This window comes from Haliotis rubra, unplaced genomic scaffold, assembly GCF_003918875.1.
Source record: "Haliotis rubra isolate DU_JTF1 unplaced genomic scaffold, ASM391887v1 Scf91, whole genome shotgun sequence".
Classification (NCBI taxonomy): domain Eukaryota; kingdom Metazoa; phylum Mollusca; class Gastropoda; order Lepetellida; family Haliotidae; genus Haliotis; species Haliotis rubra.
The window spans coordinates 2,340,359-2,365,788 of record NW_025767646.1 but is presented as its reverse complement, the minus strand read 5'-3'; the positions used below and the strand labels follow the sequence as shown (position 1 = coordinate 2,365,788).

General features: G+C 43.1%; 2 long non-coding RNA genes and 1 pseudogene across 2 annotated transcripts; 2 read left to right on the top strand and 1 right to left on the bottom strand.

The window, feature by feature from the left end:
* Positions 1-309: 309 nt before the first annotated feature.
* On the top strand, positions 310-14,962 carry LOC124264133. The gene is made up of 3 exons (XR_006895064.1): positions 310-416; positions 14,614-14,866; positions 14,928-14,962. It is a non-coding gene; the product is annotated as an uncharacterized LOC124264133 (long non-coding RNA).
* LOC124264149 lies at positions 11,833-11,964 on the top strand (annotated as a pseudogene).
* LOC124264134 lies at positions 14,873-15,664 on the bottom strand. Its single transcript, XR_006895065.1, has 3 exons — positions 15,234-15,664; positions 15,050-15,108; positions 14,873-14,940 (listed from the first exon to the last, which is right to left on the bottom strand). It is a non-coding gene; the product is annotated as an uncharacterized LOC124264134 (long non-coding RNA).
* Between the last annotated feature and the right edge of the window lie 9,766 nt (positions 15,665-25,430).

The following is a 25,430-nucleotide window of genomic DNA, read 5'->3' as shown; positions in this document are numbered from 1 at the left end:
AAACCTTTCAATACTCTCTTCCACTTTACCATATACACACCAAAATATTTGACATAACCATAACTAGTAGACATATTCATGAAGAGTGATTTGCCATTGCGGGGGATATTGATGACTTTGTCTTCTTGTTGATATACATCTTGGACATGTTCATTTTAGCTACTTGCTCATTTGCCTGCCATCATATTCCATGTGGAAACTCATTACATAATATATTTGATGAGCAAAGATCATTCATCTGACCAGTCATTTAACCATTCATACCTCCCACCTTGTTGAGACATGGTTCCTGTTTCTGCAGAACCGTCAGTCTGTCCAAGCTGAGCAAGGAAGGCTGTACGAGTGATGACACAGTTGCACGTGAGAAGTGGACGTTGATCAGCAACATCTGCGACATGGTTCTAGAAGACTTGCAGGTGAGCTGTGTTCCCAGGGGCTAACCCAGCACATAATGTCTGTGATCTAACCCACTCATTTTTTATGGCTGAGTGGGTTAAATCACTGTGAGATCTAACCCACCCAGCCACCTCGGGTTCCACTAAAAATGGAAGCTGGACAACTGGTAGTCTAGATCACATACTTTGTGTAGCCTTCTGAAATTTACACTTGTGGAAGCTGTAGTGGCTGAGAGGGTTGGATTGCTGACTTGGTGTGCTGGCGATTAGGTACCTGACTTGAGTGTGTGTTCGAATCCTGAAAAGGGTGCAACCCAACAAAATAACTAGAATCTGTACTTTACAGTGTAAACCTAGATGTAACACATGTGAGTGAGTGAGTGAGTTTAGTTTTACGCGGCACTCAGCAATATTCCAGCTATATGGCGGCGGTCTGTAAATAATTGAGTCTGGACCAGACAATCCCGTGATCAACAGCATGAGCATCGATCTGCACAATTGGGAACCGATGACATGTGTCAACCAAGTCAGCGAGCCTGACCACCCGATCCCGTTAGTCGCCTTTTACGACGAGCATAGTCGCCTTTTGTGGCAAGCATGGGTTGCTGAAGATGTAACACATGTCAGTACCCTTGGTTGATCATATGTTGTCATACCCTGGTGGTGTGGATTGTTGATCATGTTAATCATTGGATTGTCTGATCCAGCTAGATTACCTACAGGCAGCCGTTGTCTATTGCTGAGTGTACAAACCTAAGGCCAGGGTCTGTCAAAGGTTCCTTTCTCTGAAACCAAACGGGGCGGTGGGGTAGCCTAGTGGTTAAAGCGCTCGCTCGTCACGCCGAAGACCCGGTGTCGATTCCCCACATGGGTACAATGTGTGAAGCCCATTTCTGGGGTCCCCTGCCGTGATATAGCTGGAATATTTTTAAAAGCGGCGTAAAACTGAACTCACTCACTGAAACCAAACGGTTGGTATTTATCATGCGATAAACCAAACAGATATAACTGTTATCTAGATTCTTGCTAGTGAGATCCCCTGGCAGGAACCACTGTCTGTAAGGCAATGTGCAGCTGCTCAAACAATTATTGCATGATGTTTCCAGGAAGTTGAGACTAGATTACCCAATTTCTGAAGCCATCATGGCAGGAAAGAGTTCCAATTATGCCAAGTGAAAGAAATATTGTCAAATGATAGATTTCAAATGTTTTTCCACTTGTGTGTTAGTCTCAGGATAACATATATTTCTTATTGTTTGGAAACTTTGAGCTTTAAGAAGTCGAGAGCATTCCTTTACAGGAGCCTGTATGTTTCCACCACTTCCAGGGTGTTGTTCAGGATATGGGTCAGGTTGTGACAAACATGAATTGTGGCACACAGCGGGGGGGGGACCTCGAGGCTACCCATGCAGACATGGTTGTTGTTGACCACAGCATGACGTCCCCTGCTGTTTTCTCCTCATGTTCACAGCACTTGGGCAAGCATAGCCAGGACAATGACCAGTTGCTACAGTCACTCCAGAAGAGGGTGCACGATTCTGGGGAGCTCATCAAAAGACTCACACAGCCTCAGCCCATCACAGTCACCATAGCTTTCGCCAACTACGTGCGTGACAGCCTGGTCAGCATGTGCAAGGACAAATTCCGGAAGGCTCGGTCAGGCATGAACACCATCCTCAGTGATCTGATGGACGAGGAGAGTGATGAGGAAGAACCTCTTGAGGAGTCTTGAGGAGTATTGACAGTTTCCTCCTGTGAACCCCATGTTTACCTACCAATTGCCCTGAACGCTGCCAATACGCCATCATATGGTAGCTGTACGTTAGAATTAAAGCGTTGTCTCGTCACGCCGAAGACCCGGGTTCGAATCCCAACATGGGTACAATGTGTAAAGCCCATTTCTGGTGTCCCCCGCCGTGATGTTGCTGGAATATTGCTAAAAGTAGCGTAAAACCAAACTCAGTCAGTCAGTCAGAGTAAGTTAGAAACAGGTTCAGTAAGTTCTGTGGTCATCCGGAACACGTCAAATACGTTCACATACGTCAATATTCGTTGGAAATTAGTCGATTAAAGTTGCATATATGTTCAAAGCACGTTACTCATAGGTTAGAAATAAGTTTTGGGTATGCTAGACTTTATTTTGATGTATTTCGACTTATGAGTAACTTACAAGTAGGGTGTGTCAACTATCACATAACTTGCCTTCAACTTACCACCCGCATATGCAGGACATATGAGCCATACGTTGGTATACGTCAACCATTTTGTGCATGCAAAAATTTTCCAATGACCTGCCGTACTACGATGTATACCAGCATTCTTTAGTGTGCGTTTAACTTATACAAAACTTACCCATAACTTATTCAGTGTACGCCAACGTATTCGCCAAATTTTTCATACGTCGGCATAAGCTGGCTAAATTGTCATGGTGTGACAGGACCTTTACAATTTTGGAAATTTGAAGTTATTTCCAAGTATCCCCTACTGGTATGTCTGTAATATTGCATGATTACAAATTACAAATTGTACATCCTATATTTCATACTTTTTTCCTGGTGTAACTATAGTGAAACACTACTTTCTTGTATATTTTGTAAGGTATATGTATATAGAGTGAACTGTAATATTACGACATATGTTATATTAGATTACACTTTCTTAGTAATGCACAGATTTCTGTACTTTTTGTTGGGTTGAGTCCCATTCGGGATTTGAACCCACACCCTCAGAGTCAGGCACCTAATGACGAGCACATAAAGTCGGCTGCCTAACCCGCTCTGCCCCTTTTTACGCGGCTGACTTTGTGTGCTGGCGATTAGGTTCCTGACTCTAAAGGTGTGGGCTCGAATCCCGGATGGGACTCGACCCAACAAAAGTACTAGAATCTGTACTTTACTAAGAAAGTGTAATAGCAAAATATAACATATGTCGTAATATTGCAGTTCACTCTTTATAAATATTCCCTTACAAAATAAACAAGAAATAAGTGTTTCCCTGCAGTTACACCAGGACAAAAGTATGAAATATTGTAGGATATACAATTTGCTTGATTTTAGAGGAAAATGGTCAAATAACAGCCTAATGTGAAAGAAATAGATGCTTGATTGGCATTTTAGAAGATGATATTTGATGAACATAGAGATTTTTTCTGGGTTACATCTTCTTTTTATTCTCGAGTACAACGTTTCAGGGCTTGTTCTGGCCCCATCATCAGGTAAAACTGAACAGTAACTGTTAACTCTGGCCGTGACGTCACAATGCTTATGACGTCACAATGCTATGACGACACAATACAGGTTTTACAACATGAAAGAAATAGTTATGAAATATGTGTTTGACGGGTATCATTAAATTTTTCAGCGGTAATAAGGATTATGCTTTCTAGTTTTAGTTTTTAAGGTGTGCCCATTATGCGAATGAGAGAAGGGTTCTCATTTGGTTGGTTGATTTTTCAACTGTATTGTCAGAATAAATTGATGTATTGCATGGTAACTGAATCATTTTGAATCAGTGACTGTGTGGAAGGAAAGCAAGTACATCATCATGTGTAATATGTAGTCCCAGTTGATTTGTAAAAGGAAATCTGCCTGAAAAGTAGTAGAAATCACCAACAACAAACGGAATAGTGCTGTGAATTATTAATGGCATACAAATGCTTCCATTCCATAAATATAATTATCTGTCAAAGCTGTTCCAGCAGGATTGAATCTGTGAATCATTTAGTCACTTCTGTCATCTGGGAATTCAGCTTTTAACAAGAAGTTACAAACTGAAAGTGTGAAAGAATATCAAATTCTACTCATCATCAGTCATTGGTGTTTAGGCATCAGTTATGACCTATGATGGTGTTGGGTTGGAGGCTCCAGACGAGCCAGCACTATTAATTGAAGTGGTGATGGTGCATTGTCCTGTGCATAGAGCTGTTTGGCAGCTTGACTCCTGCGAGTTTCTAGTCCTGCCCCTGCCCATCAATGAAGATCATGTGATACATGTGGTCTCAACTTAGGCAAGTGAGTTTGTTCAAAATTGCCTCTGTTCACCCTACAGAAAATGGGTACCCGGTGGGATAAGTCATGTGACTATTACCAGGTAACCTTCAAGCACCTCACAGACAGCTTGGGTTATCCGGGGTAGTAATAATAGCACTTTCAGCAAGATATTCTTCCTGGAATGGGGCTATAAAAGTGGACTATTATTAAATTATAAGTGTTTTTACATCGGTCCAGGATATTCACTGACCCATTTGTAAATCTTATGTATGGGAGTGTTTTAATGATTTAGAAATATTAATGTCAGTGCAAGGAAAGCCAGTCTCCAAAACAGATTTTACCTGATTTAAATATTTTTTGTTTAACGCCACACTCAGCACTATTCCAGCTATATGACAGCAGTCTGTAAATAATCTGGACCAGACCATCCAGTTTCAACAGCATGAGCTTCGATCTATGCAGTTGGGATACGATGACGTGTCAACCATCCCTACGACAAGCATGGGTTGCTGAAGATCAATTCTAACTCGGATCCTAATGGGTCACACCCAAAAGTACTAGAATCTCTGAAAAAGTGTAATCCCAAATAGAACATCTGTTACCTTACTCAGGCTTACAGGGGTCTGTTGCTGTTAAAAAAATTTTTTTTCCTTATCCTGACTCATGCTTAATTGCTTGTCTTCTTCTTTTTGCAAACATAGTGGAACACTTGTATCTCCTATTGAAGCTCCCTTCAATGTAAAATCACTTATCACTACTCACCAAGAGTTGTCCCTCCTTCCGTTTTGGCGGGAACTGGCGCCACTGTTCCCCAACATGCTTCACTCTCTCCTTCGCCCAGTGAGCAGGTTGTGAGAGCGCCTGTGTCTCCTTACGGCACTATATCCTTTGATTATTTAGTTAGTTACCTCTATAAGTTCTTTATAGAGGTTTAGCTAGTATCCTTCATCAATATTTTTGATATTAATCGTAATTACCACTGTTTATTCACGGTGTATTCCGTGGTTGTTCAGTAGTTTACGTTCATGAAAATCTGTTCCGTATGTAAGTTACGTTTCTCTGCTGCTGACCCGCACCTAATATGCCCTAGTTGCACAGTACCATGTTCTTTCAGCTCACGCTGCAATTGTTGCAAGCTTTTATCAAATTGTGAATTTAATAAATATTTACTTTGCGTCCTGAGATGTGCCGCAGATGGGTCGCACAGGATTGATCCAGTCATGGATAAGTCAGCTGAGTCCCTCACCAGCCAACTGCTGTCGGACGACCCCCTACCGTCTGGTGTTCCGCTGGAGTTTCCCTCGGAGGAGAGGCGTGGGGACGGTCCGCCACCTCCAAGAAGAGACCTGCATCTCCAGTCATCCCATTGTCGCAGTCCAAGACTCGGAGGTCGTCTACCACCCAGCGCAGACTTCGCACCCCCAGGGCAGCGTCCACCACCAAGGGGAAGTCAGCGCAGACTACTAGAACTTTCTCGGCCGAGATTGTTCCCGTCGCAGAACAGGGCCTGTATGATGATCAGCCGATCATCACCCCAGAGGTTCATCACAAGAAACGACCGGTCTCAGCTACGGTGACGTCAGCGAAGATCCAATCTCAACCCGATGTACCTACGCTGACTACAGATGATCGTCCCATGGGCCCCGTCGCCATCAACGCAGAAAGGGCAGCGCTGGTACCACCGCAGACCTTCCCGGGCGACTTTATGCAGCAGTTCTCCCAGCAGATCATGGAGATGATGGAGGAGCGTTACGGCCTGGAAAAGAGACAACCAACCCAGGGACTGAGCCTTCGCCAAGGCTCCAACGCAGACATCATCTCTGAGGGGCCTACCATCAACGTGACTTCTGCCAGCAGAACTACACTACCTGACCAGCCTGCGCAAAGGCCGACTCAGCCAGCCCCTGCGGAGGACCCAGACGATCAGCGTTCGCTAAGGCGTTCGCGGAAGACTACACGATCTTCACCTACTTCGGACTCGGATGATAAACATTCGCAAAAGCGTTCGCAAAGGAGGAATCACTCATCCCCGGACTCTGGCTCGGACCAGTCGCCACTCCCCAAGTGCGGACTCAGATGAAGCTTCGCGAAGGACGTCAACTACAGTATCCAAGGCATCTTCGTCCCGTAGATCGTCGAGGGATTCACCAGGACCTTCGCGAACCCACAGTCGCTCATCTCCGCGCAGGTCCCCGCGCAGGTCACCCTACAGGCACAGTTCGGCGGGCCATTCACCACGTCCATCTCCTCGCTGATCTCCACACAGATCCCCACGCAGGTCTCCGCGCAGGTCTCCACAAAGGTCTCCACGCAGGTCTCCATGCAGGTCACCACGACGTTGGCCCAACAAGTCTCCACGCGCAGGTCTCCACGTAGATTGCCACCCAGACTACCACAGTCACGCAGGACTCCACCTCGGTCACCGTCGGAAGAGTATCAACGTCCATTTCTCAGCACTCCTGTTACTGAGGATGATGGCGGCATCATATTTTTGGACTCTGAAATACGTTACTGGATGGCTAATGGTTTGGACTTGGCTTCACCATCTAAAGAAGATAATCCGCTCACACCTACCTTATGACTAATGATGATGTCGACACGCTCACTCTGCCCCCGATCGACCCCGTCGCAGCGGTTCCACAGAACCTGGACGCAGCTTTCAAGACAGCCACTAAAGCCCAGGCGCCACACTTACCACAGTTCAACGCCAGGAAGTTCTCCCATAATATGGATCCCTTCCTTAAAGCTCAGGATATAGACGAGAACTTTTAAGTAATCAGCGATGTCAAGGCCAAGTCTTACAAGATTGAGGACTGCAAGCTTGCTCAAGTAGAGACTATGACCAGAAGAATGTTCTTCGGCCTCAACAGATCTCGCACAGTCAACGAAACACTCATCGCCAAGTTCCGAGATTCCACTGCGGAAGAAGATAGGATGATCTATTCGGCCCTCCTTATGCAAAAGAAGGACCAACAGTTCATGACAGATCACCTTTCGTCCATCTCCGCAGCGCTAACTCTGGCTCGTCGTCAAGGTCTCCTCGCCTCCTGTAGTTGGAGTGAACAGTTTACAACGTCACTATACACAGCCCCGTGGTCAACTCCTTCCATCTTCGCTGGAGAAATCGACAGGGTTGCCAAGGAAGTCACTAAAGATTCAAGAGAAGTCCTAATGATCAAGTCCATAGACACTCTGGCCAGCGTCATCAGGCAGACAACCCAGCGTTACTCAGGAAGATCCAAGTTTCCTGGTATACAGAGGGCACGTGACAGGAAAGTGGCCAGCTCCAGAGGTGGGAAGGACTCTTTTCGCCGCCCATTCGGCAACTACAGGAGAGGATCAGGACAAGGCAGGGCACCCAGAGGCTCCCGGAATTATCGACGATGAAAGACGGGTTCGGAACGACTGGAGTCTTCCACCCCCAGCCGTTCCTGTACAACCTTCCCAAGTGGGTGGACGTCTACAAAGCCACTGGGAAAACTGGGAAATACTACAAGATCCATACGTATCCAACATCCTAAGACACGGATATCGCATCCAACTACAGGCCACGCCACCGCTTACAGTCAACCCTCACAAATTCGACTACAAGACACATCAAATAGAGTTACGAGAGGCTGTCTCATCTCTTCTAACCAAGTGTGCCATAGAAATCGTGGATCAAGCCAACATCGAACCAGGTTTCTACTCCCCAGTTTTCCTGGTTCAAAAGAAAAATTCCAAGGAAAAGTTCCGACTCATCTACAATATGAGCACGTTCAACAGGGATTATCTACGCAGACCTCCCAAGTTCCGCATGATACATCTACCTCAATTAATCCACCTCGTCAGTCCGATGGACTACATGGCCAGCATAGATCTACAGGATGCCTTCCTGCATATCCCGATACATCCCGACTCGAGAAAATACCTCAGATTTACACTAGACGGGCTACATTACCAATGGAAGGTCCTGCCATTTAGAATATCATCGGCCCCCTGGTTGTTTACAAGAGTAACGAAACCGATAGTCACATATCTACATCATCGAGGACTACGCAGTGCATTCTACCTCGACGACGGGATTCAAGTAGACCAAGACCCAGTCCGTCTCAAACTACAATTGAATTTCACCATCAATCTACTAACGCAGCTAGGATGGTTAGTGAATCTACTCAAGTCGGACCTAGAACCTACACAGGACCTACAGTTTCTAGGCATCAGATTTCTCACGACGCACAACCGTATCATCGTGCCAGAGGACCGATGGCTCAAGATTCAACAGACCATCCCTCAAGCCTTACTCTCTCCGTGGCCACTACGACAGTGGCAGAGTCTGTTGGGTCTCTTCACGTCCGCACAAGACATGACAGCCAGAGGCAGACTACAGCTACGTCCGTTACAGGTCCTCATCAATGCTCATCTAGACGACCTACAACCCTTCGGTCTACCGAAATATCTCAGACCTCATCTACTATGGTGGACCCGGAGGTCGAATGTTTCGAAGGCATCTATTTAGCAGAGCCGGAGTTCAAGACCCATCTGTATGTAGACGCGTCACTCCAAGGTTGGGGAGCACATCTTGACAACCATGTGGCATACGGGATATTGAATCACGAAGAGAAACATCTGCATATCAACATGCTGGAGATGAAAGCAGCATTCAACGCCATACTCCATTGGAGCACCATTATACTGAATGCGCATCTCATGGTACACACAGACAACTCGACAGTGGCGTTTTACATAAACAAGCAAGGATCAACAAGATCATTGAACCTACTAGATCTGTGCTTTCAACTGTTCGACCAAATCGACGATCTGAACATCCACGTAAGAGCATGTCACATTCCAGGAGCCAAGAATGTCCTAGCAGACGCACTATCCCGTCCAAATCTACCATCGCCAACGGAATGGATGCTCCATCAAGAGATCTTCACACAGATCATCAAGGAAATAGGAGCTCCGTTAATAGACCTATTCGCCACACGCTTCAACAATCAGCTAACAACATTCGTCTCTCCAGTCCCAAACCCACAAGCGTGGGCAACGGACGCTCTCAGCATATCTTGGGAAGGCCTCAGCCTGTACGCGTTTCCGCCGCCAGCGCTTTTACCAAAGGTTGTACAGAAAATCAGTCAGACAAGGAACCCCCAACTGATTTTGGTCGCGCCTTACTGGCCAGCGAGAATATGGTTTCCTATTCTCATACAAGAACTCGGACCTCCAATACTGCAACTACCAGAGTGGTCGAATCTACTTGTACATCCTCACACAAAACAAGTGCACGGCAACCCAGGAGCATTCCAACTACACGTATGGAATGTATCAAGGCGTGTTTAAACAAGAGAGATTACTCAGCCAGAGCGGTGAAAGCAGTCACGCTTGCTTTACGCAATTCTACACGCAACTTGTACGACGACAAGTGGCGCAGTTTTGAGACCTACGCTGCTAAAAAGGGATTTACAGCTAGAAATGCAACACATCCTCAAGTGGCAGACTATCTTTGTCACCTACGACAAACCAAGCGTCTGAAAGGGTCTACACTCTCAACATACCTAGCGGCATTGAGTTCAGTGATAACTATGAGGACGGGTGCAAAGCTAACCAAAGTACCAGAGTTACTGGCCTTGTTACGCTCTTTCCGATTGGAAGACCAAAAACAGAGATTTCACGCTCCGGCATGGGACCTCAATATTGTTCTCAAACATCTCACAAGTGACGTTTTCGAACCACAGGAGACGACATCCTTTGAATTCTTGACACAGAAAACGCTGTTCCTGCTAGCCCTAGCAACAGCAGCCAGGATGTCGGAAATTCATGCTCTAGATTACGAGAGAACGCAATTTGATGAAAATCAAAACACAGTGCATATGGGACTGCAATGGGATTTTATCGCTAAGAATCAACTGTCAGGTCAACCGGACAGACAATTCCACATCCCAGCACTATCCTCCATACTCGGACCACATGATACGCTTGACTTATCCTTGTGCCCAGTGAGAGCACTGAAAGTTTATCTACATCGATCCAGAATGAGGAGACGCAAGTTTAGACAACTTTTCGTCCCAATATCAACAGCGACACAGACGGAAGTCTCCCGAACTACGATATCAATCTGGATAAGAACTGTCATACTACGAGCCTACAAGGCTGCAGGACTCAATCCTCCAAGAGCCTCTAACCCTCACGAAATTAGAGCACTGGCATCAACACTCGCTCTACATGGGAATTGCTCGCTGAACACGATCATGGAGGTCTGTTTCTGGAAATCGGACATGGTGTTTGCAAACCACTACTTGAGAGATATCGCCACCGAGGACGTCTCAGGCATTCACCATTTCGGCCCTCTAGTTGTCGCACAGCAGTTGACAGTTCCCCACAGAAGAGAAGTCGTAGTCTCGCTCTTTTATTACATGACTGATCAAGCCTACACTCAGCAGAGTTTTGCTTCAGTATCAATGCACGTTTCAAGACTAGCATAAGTGATAAACCCAGTACTTGTAATCTTACTAGTACAGCTGGGTCGCTGCTCCACTTTGGAGTCGCTAAATCCACATGAAATGTTAACAGAAATAGGACCAAAAGTTAACTATTGTGGTCCCCCCATCTAAAGGCAGCTGAAAGAACACCTTTGCTTACAGCAGCAGAATTTAGCATAATTACAGTGCCATTATGAAGTTCCCGTAGTTTTTTTTTATTTTGACGTAAAATTCACTAATTAAATCCTAAAGTGCTTTTTCCCACCACCTTCTCCGTCGGATTCTACAAGCAATTAAGCATGAGTCAGGATAAGGAAAAATATGTAATTTTCTGAGTAAAATTGATATTTTATACTTATCCTGACTCATGAGGTAAGCCCTACCAACCTCCCCACAAGACACTTTGGATTTCCCTGTAAATTCAAGTGTCGGGCTCATATTCAAGAGAGAGTAAAGCATGTGGGGGAACAGTGGCGCCAGTTCCCGCCAAAACGGAAGGAGGGATAACCTTTGGTGAGTAGTGATTAGTGATTTTACATTGAAGGGAGCTTCAATAGGAGATACAAGTGTTCCACTATGTTCGCAAGAAGAAGAAGACAAGCAATTAAGCATGAGTCAGGATAAGTATAAAATATCAATTTTACTTTTGATTTTCATGTTGAATGGAAATTGATAGTATACCTTCTTTGAGTGGCATGTTTAGAAGTTGGAGAATCGGATATGGATGAACAAATTCTTTGTTCGGATGATGCAACGTTTCGATACAGATTCTTGTATCGTTGTCCAAGTCTTTATTTGCACTTAAGAGGTCACAGGCCTATAGCACATGTATACTGACTATATTGTTATTAGGCAGTAGAGAGTACATTTCTCCTGTGTAGAAAGGCATGGTATAGGAACATTGACAACTTTTCCTGGTGTTCCTTGCTAGAGTAGGTTAACAGAGATATAAATTTATAAATATTGTGATGTTCAAAATAATATTTCTTCGCTTCTCGGCCTTTTGGCTAAGATCAAAGTGTAGTATCTGTTCTTATCAGCTTATCGTTGTCATACTCGCCTGACAATGATACAAAAATCTGTATCGAAACGTCGCATCATCCGAATAAAGAAGTCCTTATCTGATAGTATACCTCATTAAATTGTAGTAGGTATATTTCATAACTTGGAAACAGTTAATCGGGAAAAGTCATTTTGGAAATAATATTTTGTTTTCTTTGATATGGAACAAGCGTACGGGCTTATTGCTTTTGACGTACTGTTAACCCTTTATAATTAGTGTACTGGTATCTTGAACTGATGTCTTCATAGTTTCAAATGAATGTTAGTTTTGATATTCATATAGAGTCTTTAGTCTTTATAGAGCATTTAGAATTGATACACATAAGGTGAGAATTTATGAATTCAACTTATGTATTTGAGGAACACGACGTCTCGGAGTACATTCTTACCTCTTCATCAGGTGAGGTGAGGTGAAATTGGGTTTTACATCGTGCTTGAGAATATTTCGCTCATATGACGATGTGTCGGTATGACGTCTTTTGGTATGACGCGGTCAGGGATCGAACCCGTGACCTTCCGCTCTCCGGGCGGACGCTCTTACCACTACACCACGGAGGCGGTCTTCATCAGGTGAATGATGAAGGAGGAAGAATATACTCTGAAACGTCATGTTCCTCACAGAAGTTGATATCCATAAATTCTCACCTTTAGGTTTGATATGTGTTGTATTGAAGCTAGTCTTTACCATTAAAGCTTCACGAATTTCTGAAATACCGACTTGAGTGTGTATTCTCTTGTCATGTTGATCACGGAATGATACTGTATGATAATATCTGTCTTTGTGTTTCTCTTCATAATAAGTCTGGGGGCGGTGGGGTAGCTTAGTGGTTACAGCTTTCTCGTCATGCTGAAGACCCGGGTTCGATTCCCCAAATACAATGTGTGAAGCCCAATTTTGGTGTTATTGCTGGAATATTGCTAAAAGTGGCCTTAAACTATACTCACTCACTCATAATCTATCTAACAAAAGGAAGGACACCAATGGTTTCACACAGTAAACTATGGTTATAAGGAAATCCAACCGACCAAACATTTTAGTTTGTTATAACCATAGTTTATTTAAAATGTTAATTAAATGCAGCAAACGGCTGAGACAAGAAAGTTTGTTCTATACGTCACATATTTATAAGCACGTTTGTTATAGACATAGTTTGTTTTACTACATTGTGAATGTGAACCACTAGCCAAGGGATGAGGTCATTTTCCTATCTCTGTCATATCAACTCCAAAATTCCTCTTGCAGCTTAAGGGACGGTTGGGTAGCCTACTGGTTAAAGCGTTCGCTCGTCACACCGAAGACCCGGGTTGGATTCCCAACATGGGTACAATGTGCGAAGCCCATTTCCGATGTCCCCCGTCGTGATATTGCTGGAAAAGTGCTAAACGCGGCGAAATACAATACTCACTCACTCACTCAAGCAGCTTAACATTATACTGACTGACTGAGTTTGGTTTACGCCGCTTTTAGCAATATTCCAGCAACATCACGGCGGGGAACACCAGAAATGGGCTTCACACATTGTACCCATGTGGGGATTCGAACCCTGGTCTTTGACTTGACGAGCCAACGCTTTAACCACTAGGCTACCCCACCGCCCCTTAAACATTATACTGCAGTAACAGTGAACATGTCTTGTAGGACAAAAGAACCAGAATAATGGGGCCTGCAACTGAAGAGCACTGCTTAAATATTATAAGCCTGAGTCTGAATCAGTGTGTTTTGACAGAGTATACAAGTGGGGCCATTATTTTCCTTCTGAAGACACAGGAATTTTGTTTTGTTCTATGGATTTTCTCGGCCATGAGGACAAGATGAAAATAATGTACCAACGCTCACTGCAGGTTTCTGGCAATTGGAAGGCATTTAGTAGTAAAAGCATTCACTTTACATATTGAAGGCTAGTGTTTCATTTCCTACATGGTTGATACTGCTGCTAATAGCTCTCCCACTCATTGCTGGTAAATATTTTCACATAGAAGGATATAAATAGTGCCAGCTGCAGACAAATCCCAAGAATCTTTGCTCCCAGTAATTATGTCTGAAGTTCTCTGGGAGCTTTGGCAGATGTGTGTTTAAAGTATATTTCTTTGCCTTAAAGATTTTTTTATGATGATTATTAAATTTTCTTACATAATGTAGCATTTGGGGCGGTGGGTTAGCCTAGTGGTTAAATTGTTTGCTTGTCATGTCAAAGTGTTGGTTCGATTTACCACATGGGTACAATGTGTGACTGACTGACTGGGTTTGGTTTTATGCCGCTTTTAGCAATATTCCAGCAACATCATGGCGGGGGACACCAGAAATGGGCTTCACACATTGTACCCATGTGGGGATTCGAACCCGGTTTTAGGCATGAAGAGCCAAAGCTTTAACCACTAGGCTACCCCACCGCCCCTACAATGTGTGAGGGGAGGTGGGGTAGTGTAGTTGTTAAAGCAATCGCCTGTCACGCTGAAGACCAGGTTTGATTCCTGACATGGTTACAATGTGTGAAGCCCGTTTCTGGTGTCTCCCACCGTGATATTGCAGGAATATTGCTAAAAGCAGCGTAAAACCCAACGCACTCACTCACTCAATGTGTGAACCCCCATTCTGTACCCCATTACCATATTGCTGGAATAGTGCTAACAGTGATGTAAAAGCCAACTAACTCTGTAATGTAGTGTTTCACCTATTTTGATTTTTTTTTTTCTGTCTATTTTCAGAGTGAAAAGTTTATCTGTGCAGTTTGCAAAATTAAGCGGAAATCCTGTATGCTGTACCCTTGTGGCCATTATTCCCTGTGTGAGGACTGTGCTAATCAGATGCTGCTAGGGAGGAGGGAGTGTCCGATATGTAAACAGCATGTCACGTCACACACTCGGGTGTACGAGTAAGGGAGTGTCCGATATGTAAACAGCATGTCACGTCACACACTCGGGTGTACGAGTGAGGGAGTGTCCGATATGTAAACAGCAGGTCACGTCACGTCACACACTCGGGTGTACGAGTGAGGGAGTGTCCGATATGTAAACAGCAGGTCACATCACACACTCGGGAGTACGAGTGAGGGAGTGTCCAATATGTAAACAGCAGGTCACATCACACACTCGGGTGTATGAGTGAGGGAATGTCTGGAATGTAAACAGCCTGTCACGTCACACACTCAAGTGTATGAGTGAGGGACAGTCCGATATGTAAACAGCAGGTCACATCACACACTCGGGTGTATGAGTGAGGGAGTCTCCGATATGTAAACAGCCTGTCGCGTCACACACTCTCTGAGTCACACACTCGTGTGTATGAGTGAGGGAGTCTCTGATATGTAAACAGCATGTCACATTACACACACAAGTGTATGAGTGAGGGAGTCTCTGATATGTAAACAGCATGTCACATCACACACTCGAGTGTATTAGTGAGGGAGTCTCCAATATGTAAACAGCATGTGACGTCACACACTCAGGGAGGGTTCGATATATAAGGTTTACTTCAAGGGGTTTTTATGCATCTGACTCGAAGAGGTAGATGTTTTATGTATGAAACAGTTTGTTGGATCAATTTGTGATGTTGACCAATGTGTGAGCACATGATAGGAAAGTACTGCAAGACTGAAGGATTGACAGCAGCCTTGAATCTATTTATGACTTTTAATTTATTTCATTCTGTAACAACTAGGATCAGACTAGATCTACCACATGGGCACAATGTGTGAGGGCCGGTGGGGTAGCCTAGTGGTTAAAGCGTTCTCTTGTCATGCCAAAGACCCGGATTTGATTCCCCACATGGGTACAATGTGTGAAGCCAATTTCTGGTGTCCCCTGCCGTGATATTGCTGGAATATTGCTAAAAGCGGTGTAATATTAAACTCACTCACTCACTCACTCACTACCTCACTCACTCACTCACTCACTCACTCACTCACTCACTCACTCACTCACTCACTCACTCACTCACTCACTCACTCACTCACTCACTCACTCACTCACTCTAGATCATCCCTGACCCAAACACACCAGTGTTTTCAGAGAGAACACAACCCTGTGAATATATACAATACTGCACCTGACACTATTGGAAAAACTAAAACTAAAAGCCGTTGTTGTTAACAAAGGTAGGATTATTGTATCCAAGGCTTGGTACACAAACATCAGGACATATATGCAGTAAAATCTAATGGCATACATATTTATGTTTATTGGCCAAAATTACAGTTTGGTTGTGGAATGTTTGATGAATGAAGACACTATTGGTATGTTAACTGTAGGTGTAACTTAATTATATTCTACAGAGGGAAGTATACATTTTATACAAGTAATGTTTTCTTAACACAGCTGATAAAACATTTCACTTAGATATTTCAAGAGTTTTCGATGTTGGCGGCTCCATGCAGACCCTGAGGTTGATCCAGAATGTCAGCTGGGTGTCAATCACAGGTGGAAAAGTCTTCCTCTTGACTTTGAGTTCTGTTCATAGATTATAATTATAAGATTATAAGAAGCAATTTACATCCTTAATCTGAACCTGGCAAGGATAGTGATGACGAGTCAGTAAAATTCTTTTACTTGAATGAAGGCATGGCAGCAATACTCTATTGGTTAGTTGGTTTGATGTTTAACGTCACACGCAGCAATATTCCAGCCGGACCAGTCTAGACCAGACAGTCCAGTGATCAACAGCACTAGCATCAATCTATGCAGTTGGGATATGATGACGTTTGTCAACCAAGTCAGCGAGCCTGACCACCCGATCCCATTTGTATTACGACAAGCATGGGTTGGTGAAGACCACTTCTCATCCAGATCTTCATGGATAGCAATACTTATATATACAAAGTGGTGTATAACTCATCGTATGGCTCAGAGGGTAATATTGTGTGATGTGAATGCATAAGTGAGTGTATATTGCTGAAAGCTGCATCAGTTGATCTTGAGGTTTACAGAATTACATTATCATGTCTAATGGTGGTTTTGAGGAGCAGCAGTTACTCATGGCCCCACAAATCACCGTGCCATTTCAGTATTGCATGAATATATGATTGTGGGTTCAAATCCGAGCTTCACGATATTAATTTTTGCTAGGTTTGTCAGCACAGTAGTCATGAATTAGTCTTCTCTCCCACATCAAGTGGACACACTGATGTCACTAAAATAATGTTGAAAGTGGCATTAAACTAATTTCACTCACTCACTCACTCACTCACCCACTCACACTTTGACGACTTCATTTGTTGATAAAACATTATTGTCTTATTGTGAACATAAGTTTACATATGTACTTTCTGAGGGATCTTTTTTCAGTTTGTTAACTGACCTTTTTAAAAATATTTTTGATTTGTTTCTCATGTCTTTGATTGTTTGAAATGATACTGGCTGTGAAAGAATATTCCTTGTACATGTTAGACAGATTTATATGTTTAACTACAAGGATTGGCAATAATGCACACACATATACAAAATACGGAATGGCATCTTACATGCATTCCACTCAGATGTATTGTTTTGATATTCACGCATAGGAATATTTTATATTTGATATACATTCCTTTATTGTTGAATGAAATTTTTGTAATGCATAAAATGTGTTTGTCATTTGTTCAAGATATTATTTCTTCAGGTCTGTTTCCCCATTAATGTTGTCAGTAGAAAAAACACAATGCCATTCAGGATTAATAATGAAGCGAAGACTTATGTTGGTTGTTTAACTGCACTCTCAGCAATATTCCAGCTATATGGCTGTGGTCTGTAAATATTCGAAGTCTGGACCAGACAATCCAGTGATTAACAGCATGAGCAATTTGGATACTGATGACATGCGTCAACCAAGTCAGCTGAGCCTGACCCCCAGATCCGTTATTAAGCCTCCAATGACCAGCATGGGTTGCTGAAGACCAATTCTAACCCGGATCTTCAAGGGTCAAAGACTTTATGAAAACTGAGCCATTTATGAAGTCAAAAGGGACCAAACAAGTAACATGTTTTGTTGAGGATTACTCTTTCTTTGTTAAGGAAAGAGAAAAGTTCACTGAAATATACTGGTTTAGTGACTGGTATGATTTAATGAAAGGCTTTTACAGAAACAGAACGCGCATCTGTCCCTTGTGCTTGCTGGTATTAGTATTGAAATATTTCCTTGAAACTGAAGTTGCTCTTTCTTCAGTAATAAACTGTTTTGTGCCATTTTCAGTAGAGAGTTTATCAGTCTATATTTAAAGCAACTGTCAGACTGAAACATCGGTTTCTTTCTGAAGTGAGTTAGTGAGCCAGGGTTTAGACCACTTTTAGCAATATTCCAACATTATCACTGTTGGGGACACCAGAAATGGGCTTCACACAATGTATCCATTTGGAGATGAACCCAGGTCTTCAATGTGACGAGCGATTGCTTTAACCACTAAGCTACCCCACCACCTTTTGGTGCTGGAATCCAATACCTGTCAGGAAATACTGGATGTCTGTTAATAGCCAAGACTAAGTCCACATAGGTTACTGCTGGAGTGAGTGCCTGCCCTCAAAGCGAAGGTCAGTGGTTCAGTCACAGGTTGCTCCAGATGTAAAAGGTGCTAATTGATGTTGCCCTTCCTTATGCACTTCCCCACACATTTCAACCCAATCCAACCCAATCTGATATGAAAGCACATCACCATAATATTTTCTCAATATGGTATGGAGTATTCTCCAATATGGCACATGAGGGCCGGGTGATGTAAGGTGCCACAGTTGGTTGTACAGAACTGCGTCTCTGGCACACCAGTTCTAGGTCTGTCAGCATCATATCCATGCTGGTGAGCTTCACCAAAGTAGTAAATGTCTGAGACCTGTATTACCGGGTTTCCTCTCCCTATTAAACAGACCTACCATGATATCACAGGAATACTGTTCAGAGTGTGTTGTGTTAGTTTACGCCGTTTTAGCAATATTCTAGCAATATCACGGCGGGGGACACCACAAATAGGCTTCACACATTGTTCCCTTGTGGGGAATTGAACCCGGGTCTTTGGCGTGACGAGCGGATGCTTTAACCACTAGGCAACCCTACCGCTTGAATACTGTTCAGAGCTGCATTAAACCAAACTCACTTGCTTCAGAGATGGTCTGATCAGAACTGATTACATTAGTGGCCTTAAAACCCAACTCATGCTCACTTTGATTAGTCTGTCCAATGCTTGCTGACTTGTTTGTTTACTGACGATCTAAAATATGTATGGTGTGAAAAGTAAAATAGGTATTTAGGAACAATTTTGCTAATTTTGTTTTAACTTTGGCCCACTAGAGGCCAGTATCCATGCCTACAGAACCAGTCTTACTTTTTGTAGTCCCATGTTGAACACAGACAAGACCTGCCAATATTGCCGACAGTCGGCCGAGCATTTACGTGTATCCTTGTATCTATTTTTGGGTGCCAGTTGACAAAGTGATTACGCATCTTGAGTGAATGGCGGTTTATTAATGCATGAGGTTTGGGGCTTATGTTTGCAGATCAATAGAACAATGTGACGCCTCCAGCTCCCAAACCAAGAAAGTGGACAAGTTGCCAACTGAGTTGTGTATACATAATGGCACTTCACCCTTTTCACTGGTTGGGTTCTCAAGGGAGACAAGAATGCTTAGATAATCAGCTCGATGTTCAAGGTCGCTTATATATTTAATAGTTTTCATCAGAATTGGTATCCATAATTTTGTCTAAAAATCAGGATTCTATTTTATGAAACAGTCCAGTTCTTAGCTCACCTTACCTGAAGGTGACCATATTCCATTGTGTGTTATAGCTTATCAGTTCTTTCTTTGCATCAGTTACCATTATACTTCAAATACTTCTTATTTAAACCAAAATTATTATTCAAACCATCATCATATTTAGATAATATGTTCTATGCTGTAAGAATATCAGACAGAGAGAATTGGTCTTCAACAACCAATGATTGTCTTGCAAGTATAGAGTTTAGTTTTATGCCGCTTTTAGCAATATACCAGCAATATTACAGCACTGGACACCAGAAATGGGCTTCACACATTGTACCCATGTGGGGAATTGAACCCAGGCCCTTGGCGTGATCAGCGAATGCTTTAACCACAAGGCTACCCCACTGCACCTGTCTTGCAAGTAATGACTGACTGACTGACTGACTGACTGAGTTTGGTTGTACGCCTCCTTTAGCAATATTCCAGCAACATCACGGTGGGGGACACCAGAAATGGGCTTCACACATTGTACCCATGTGGGGATTCGAACCCGGGTCTTTGGCGTGACGAGCCAACGCTTTAACCACTAGGCTATCCCTGCAAGTAATGAGATAAGCTGGTCAGACTTTGACTTGGTTGATGCATGTGATTATGTACAGAGTGTGTAGATTGATGTTCATGATGTCTGTAACTTGTCTTGTCCATTGAAACACATCCATTGCTAGACAATGTGGCAGTGAACAAACAATAAAATAGAAGCAGAATGTGAATTTCATTACAAAATATACAAAGGGACATTTTATTTTGAACTTCAAACTTTACTTTCTGTAACTATCTGACAACTTGTAGGGTGCAAGTCCCAGTATAAAAGAACAATTTTCATTTTAAAACTTCAGAATGGACGACCAAGGTGTCAGTCTGAAACTGGGATTGGAAGTAGGCCAAATATTTAATGAAGCACTCATAATATGTTGAACTATGGACATGGTATATGGGTTATGAAGGTTCAGTTGATGGACTGCCGCTGACAAAACACTTTAACCCTGGGTGAATTATGGACCATAACACATACCTCGCACTTCACTCTTTTCCTCAAGTGATACGTGGATCAGTCATGTGACTTGGCTGATTGGAGGTCACACACTGATGACCTGAGACCACCTCAGATCTTTAATTGCTGAACAAGCAATGTAGACTTTCTTGTTGAATCATTCTTGAAGAGAGACACAGGGAATATGTTTTAAACGTGTACAGATGTCCTTGGAACACCTCAAGGAGTCATGCAGGCACTTGGCTCAACAGGTGTCCAAGGGGCTTCAAGACTGCTGCCATATAGCAGGAATATTGCTGAGTGAGGCGTTAAAAACAACAAACCAAAAACAAACAAGGGCTTTGTTTTCCCAATAGGAGATATTGTCAGCAGCCAAAACTCTTTCATACTGGGTCTTGCACCCTACACTAGTCTAAGACACCTTAAAGCTTGGCTAGAACAGGCTCAGTGAAGGATCAACCCAGATGGCCTCTGAATATCAGAAGAGTTCTGACAGACTTTACCTTTCCCAATTCTTCAAATGCTGCCTTCCCCTAGAGTTACCTAAAATAGCCAATGGACACCTGCAGACTCCATCTTGCTCCACAGTTCATTGATAACTGAAAATGTCGCCTGATGGACACCTGCAGACTGCCACTGACCACCAGAATAGCATGACCCTGCACTGTTTCATTGTCCACTCCACCTGCAGACTTGCCCCCACTGTTCATTGTCCACCTAGAATAGCTGGTTCATTGTCCACCCGGGACACCTGCAGACTGCCCCCCACTGTTCATTGTCCACCTAGAATAGCTGATGGACACCTGCAGACTGCCCCACTGTTCATACTCTACTTTGCCCCACTGTTCATTGTCCACCTAGAATAGCTGATGGACACCTGCAGACTGCCAGACTGCCCCACTGTTCATTGTCCACCTAGAATAGCTGATGGACACCTGCAGACTGCCAGACTGCCCCACTGTTCATACTCCACTTTGCCCCACTGTTCATTGTCCACCTAGAATAGCTGATGGACACCTGCAGACTGCCCCACTGTTCATACTCCACCTACTTTGCCCCACTGTTCAGTGTTCATTGTCCACCTAGAATAGCTGATGGACACCTGCAGACTGCCAGACTGCCCCACTGTTCATACTCCACTTTGCCCCTGCACTGCCCCACTGTTCAGTGTCCACCTAGAATAGCTGATGGACACCTGCAGACTGCCCCACTGTTCATACTCCACTTTGCCCCACTGTTCAGTGTCCACCTAGAATAGCTGATGGACACCTGCAGACCACCAGACTGCCCCACTGTTCATTGTCCACCTAGAATAGCTGATGGACACCTGCAGACTGCCCCACTGTTCATACTCCACTTTGCCCCACTGTTCATTGTCCACCTAGAATAGCTGATGGACACCTGCAGACTGCCCCACTGTTCATACTCCACTTTGCCCCACTGTTCAGTGTCCACCTAGAATAGCTGATGGACACCTGCAGACCGCTTGATCAGACTGCCCCACTGTTCATTGTCCACCTAGAATAGCTGATGGACACCTGCAGACTGCCCCACTGTTCATACTCCACTTTGCTCCACTGTTCATTGTCCACCTAGAATAGCTGATGGACACCTGCAGACTGCCCCACTGTTCATACTCCACTTTGCTCCACTGTTCATAGGTTGTGTAGACCAGCTGATGGATACCTACCTAGACAGTTAAACAGGAAAAAATGGAATAAGAAAGTCAGTCATCATTTGACTTCAGAAATAAAAGCAAGATGTTAAATCAATACTTGTTTTAAAATTACAAATAACAAGAAAACCCTTAAAGAAACTGTGTTTCACTGATACAGAATGATGGATACCAGTTGGTCGACAAACTAAGAAACATACAGCCATGTTTCTTCTGATGACCATTTTTGCATTTCCAGGAATTGCCATGGGTATAATCCCAAGCCTCCCTGTCTTAAATATCAGGTGATGGACAGAGCGAGGTTGACACCAACTCTCGGGGTTTGAACTGAATGTTCTTAGCAGCTAAAAACATTACTTTTAGAGAACAAGTAATTGCAGTAAGTGTACAAGAGTGTTTTCTCACAGATCTGAGGAATATAAAACACGCTTTAAATACAAAAAATAAATTAAGAAGTTTTAGTTTGACAGGGTGCATGGCTCTAGGGGAACAGCTTTGGCATTTAAATGGACAGTTCAGTGACTTGTTCTTTATGACTCTGTGACATTAAGGTGCACGCAAGGCAGTTGCCTCCTCAGTGATGCTCCAACTGGGAGACAATATCATGTCTTCTAAATATGGAGCAGAACAGTTTGACTTGACCTGAGTGGAAGCAACATTTCATTTCATTGATTGCCTTGCCGAAAATTCTGAATATTTTTCTTTAAAACATAACATATCGGTTTGAAAGTCACTGATGCAGTCAATGGAACCTTTGTGACATGTATCATTTATCTAAATTGATGTTATTGGAGTTTTGGAGAGAGAGTTCTTTGGTCAGTCAGTTTCAGAGGTGTGGATTAATGTATACTCCAAGAAAGAAAGTAATCTTGTTCAGAAATGTATGTATGCATTGTATGTATGCATTTCAAAGCATATAATTATATCCAAATTAGTGAATGAGTGAGTTTGGTTTCGCTGCTGTTTTTAGCAATATTCCAGCAATATCACAGCTGGGGACACCAGAAATGGGCTTCACACATTGTAACCATGTGGGGAATTGAACCCAGGTCGGCGTGGAGTCTGGGTCTTTGGCATGCTCCAGCGAACACTTTAACCACCAGGCTACCCTGCACCACACCAGCCCACATCCAAATTAAGTCAAGAACAATGCTTAAATTTATTCTAGACTTGAGATGGAATCTTTCTTAAATGTTTCTCTTGGTGTTGGAGACAGACTACCATGCAGTGTCAGTCAAATACTAGGAAGTGCACATAGTAATGAGCAGCCTGGGGGTGGAGTTTGGGGGTGGGGCAAGGATGGATTTGGTGGGGGGTGCAGAAGAGTTGGCTTTACATATATCAATTTCACTGATATATTCATCCATAAGGTAGGTTCAAGAGCAACATATGACATGAGTTTGAATCCCCTGTTTATATTTCATGGTTTGTCAGCACCATACCTTTCCTGGTTTCTCCAGAGTGTTAAACATCAGAGACTGCATCACTTTGAGCTTTTCTCCCACACCAGCTGGCACACAGTGATATAACTGGAATACTATCAAAAATCATGTAACATATGTATATTTAGAATTACACTTTCTCAGTAAAGTACAGATTCTAGTACTTTTGATGGGTTGAGTCCCATCCGGGATTGAACACACTTTCCCTCAGAGTGACACACCTAGTCGCCAGCACAAAAGTCAGCCATCTAACCCACTAGCCACCACAGCTTCCAGAAAATGGAAGTCAGACAACTGGTACTCTAGTCCATGTTCAAAGCCATGTTCAACCAAACTCACTCACCATATCAAACTGTCACCTCACAATGTCACTGAAAATACCGTCCCAAAGCAGCTTTAAATCCTATTCACTTATTGCAGCATGCTCAGATATATAATTTCAGAGTGGTGAAATCAACAGGTAACCTAGCTTTACGTTTGAATAACGGTATGTTTAACTCTATGTAGACAGTGCGTTAAACTTTGCATAAATGTGCAATTTGGCTACTAATGGCTACCTGCACGTAATATTTTCCAAGAGTGGTTTCCTTTATAATAATATACATGGGCAAGACAAACTAACTGAACAGACATTTACTGAAGGAGTACAACAAATGATATGTTTCATCTATGGGCAGATACCTTGAACTAAATAAATGGCGTCTGGGTGAAGGTGACTTTAAGCATACATTTTAAAGTAGATGTAGAACAAATAATATGTTTCATCTATGGGCAGATACCTTGAACTAAATGAATGGCGTCTGGGTGAAGGTGACTTTAAATATACGTTTTAAAGTAGATGTCCCTGTTTGTGTTCTTTCTGGTGTTTTTTATCTGATCATATTTCAGTATTTTAGTTGTTGTTGTTCTTAAAGACCATTTGCAGCAGGGGTGGTGGGGTAGCCTAGTGGTTAAAGCGTTGGCTCGTCACCCCGAAGACCCGGGTTCGACTCCCCACTTGGGTACAATGTGTGAAGCCCATTTCTGGTGTCCCCGGCCGTGATGTTGCTGGAATATTGCTTAAAGCGGCGTAAAACCAAACTCAGTCAGTCAGTCATTTGCAGCAGCCTGTAAATATTTGAGTCCAGACAATCCAGTAAGTAATGATACACTATTGAAAAAGTTGACCAACCAAACATTTAAATTAAATTGCCTCTTACTTTCGAAAGAAATTGACAAAAGTCCTGGCAAAGTTGATAAGGGTCATTTGAGACCAACATTGTGTAGCAGATCCTTATAATGAACTCAAATTCTCTATTATGATTCTATTTGCATTTTATCCGGAGCACACCAATGTTAGGTCTGATTATTGGTCTTATTGTGCAGTATGCAAGGTGTATCACGAAAACCTGTAGATATTACAGTCTGGATGCAAACTAGAGGTCAGGATGTTTAATACACAATAATTACAAAGTCAGACTACTAATCCTCACTTGGCTCATATAGAACCAAGGGAACCATTATGTTATGTTTTGTTTTAAACATATTTTATTCATTCAAGAAAGGTTTGGGCACAAGTTATCCAACTTAGAAAAGCCCTCTCTCCAGATAATTACACAATTCATCTTACAACAAAGTACACAAGTGACAGACATAGGCTAGAATATGTACAACAGAAGTTAACTGAGAAAGCGCTTTGTTTGAGAGATATAGA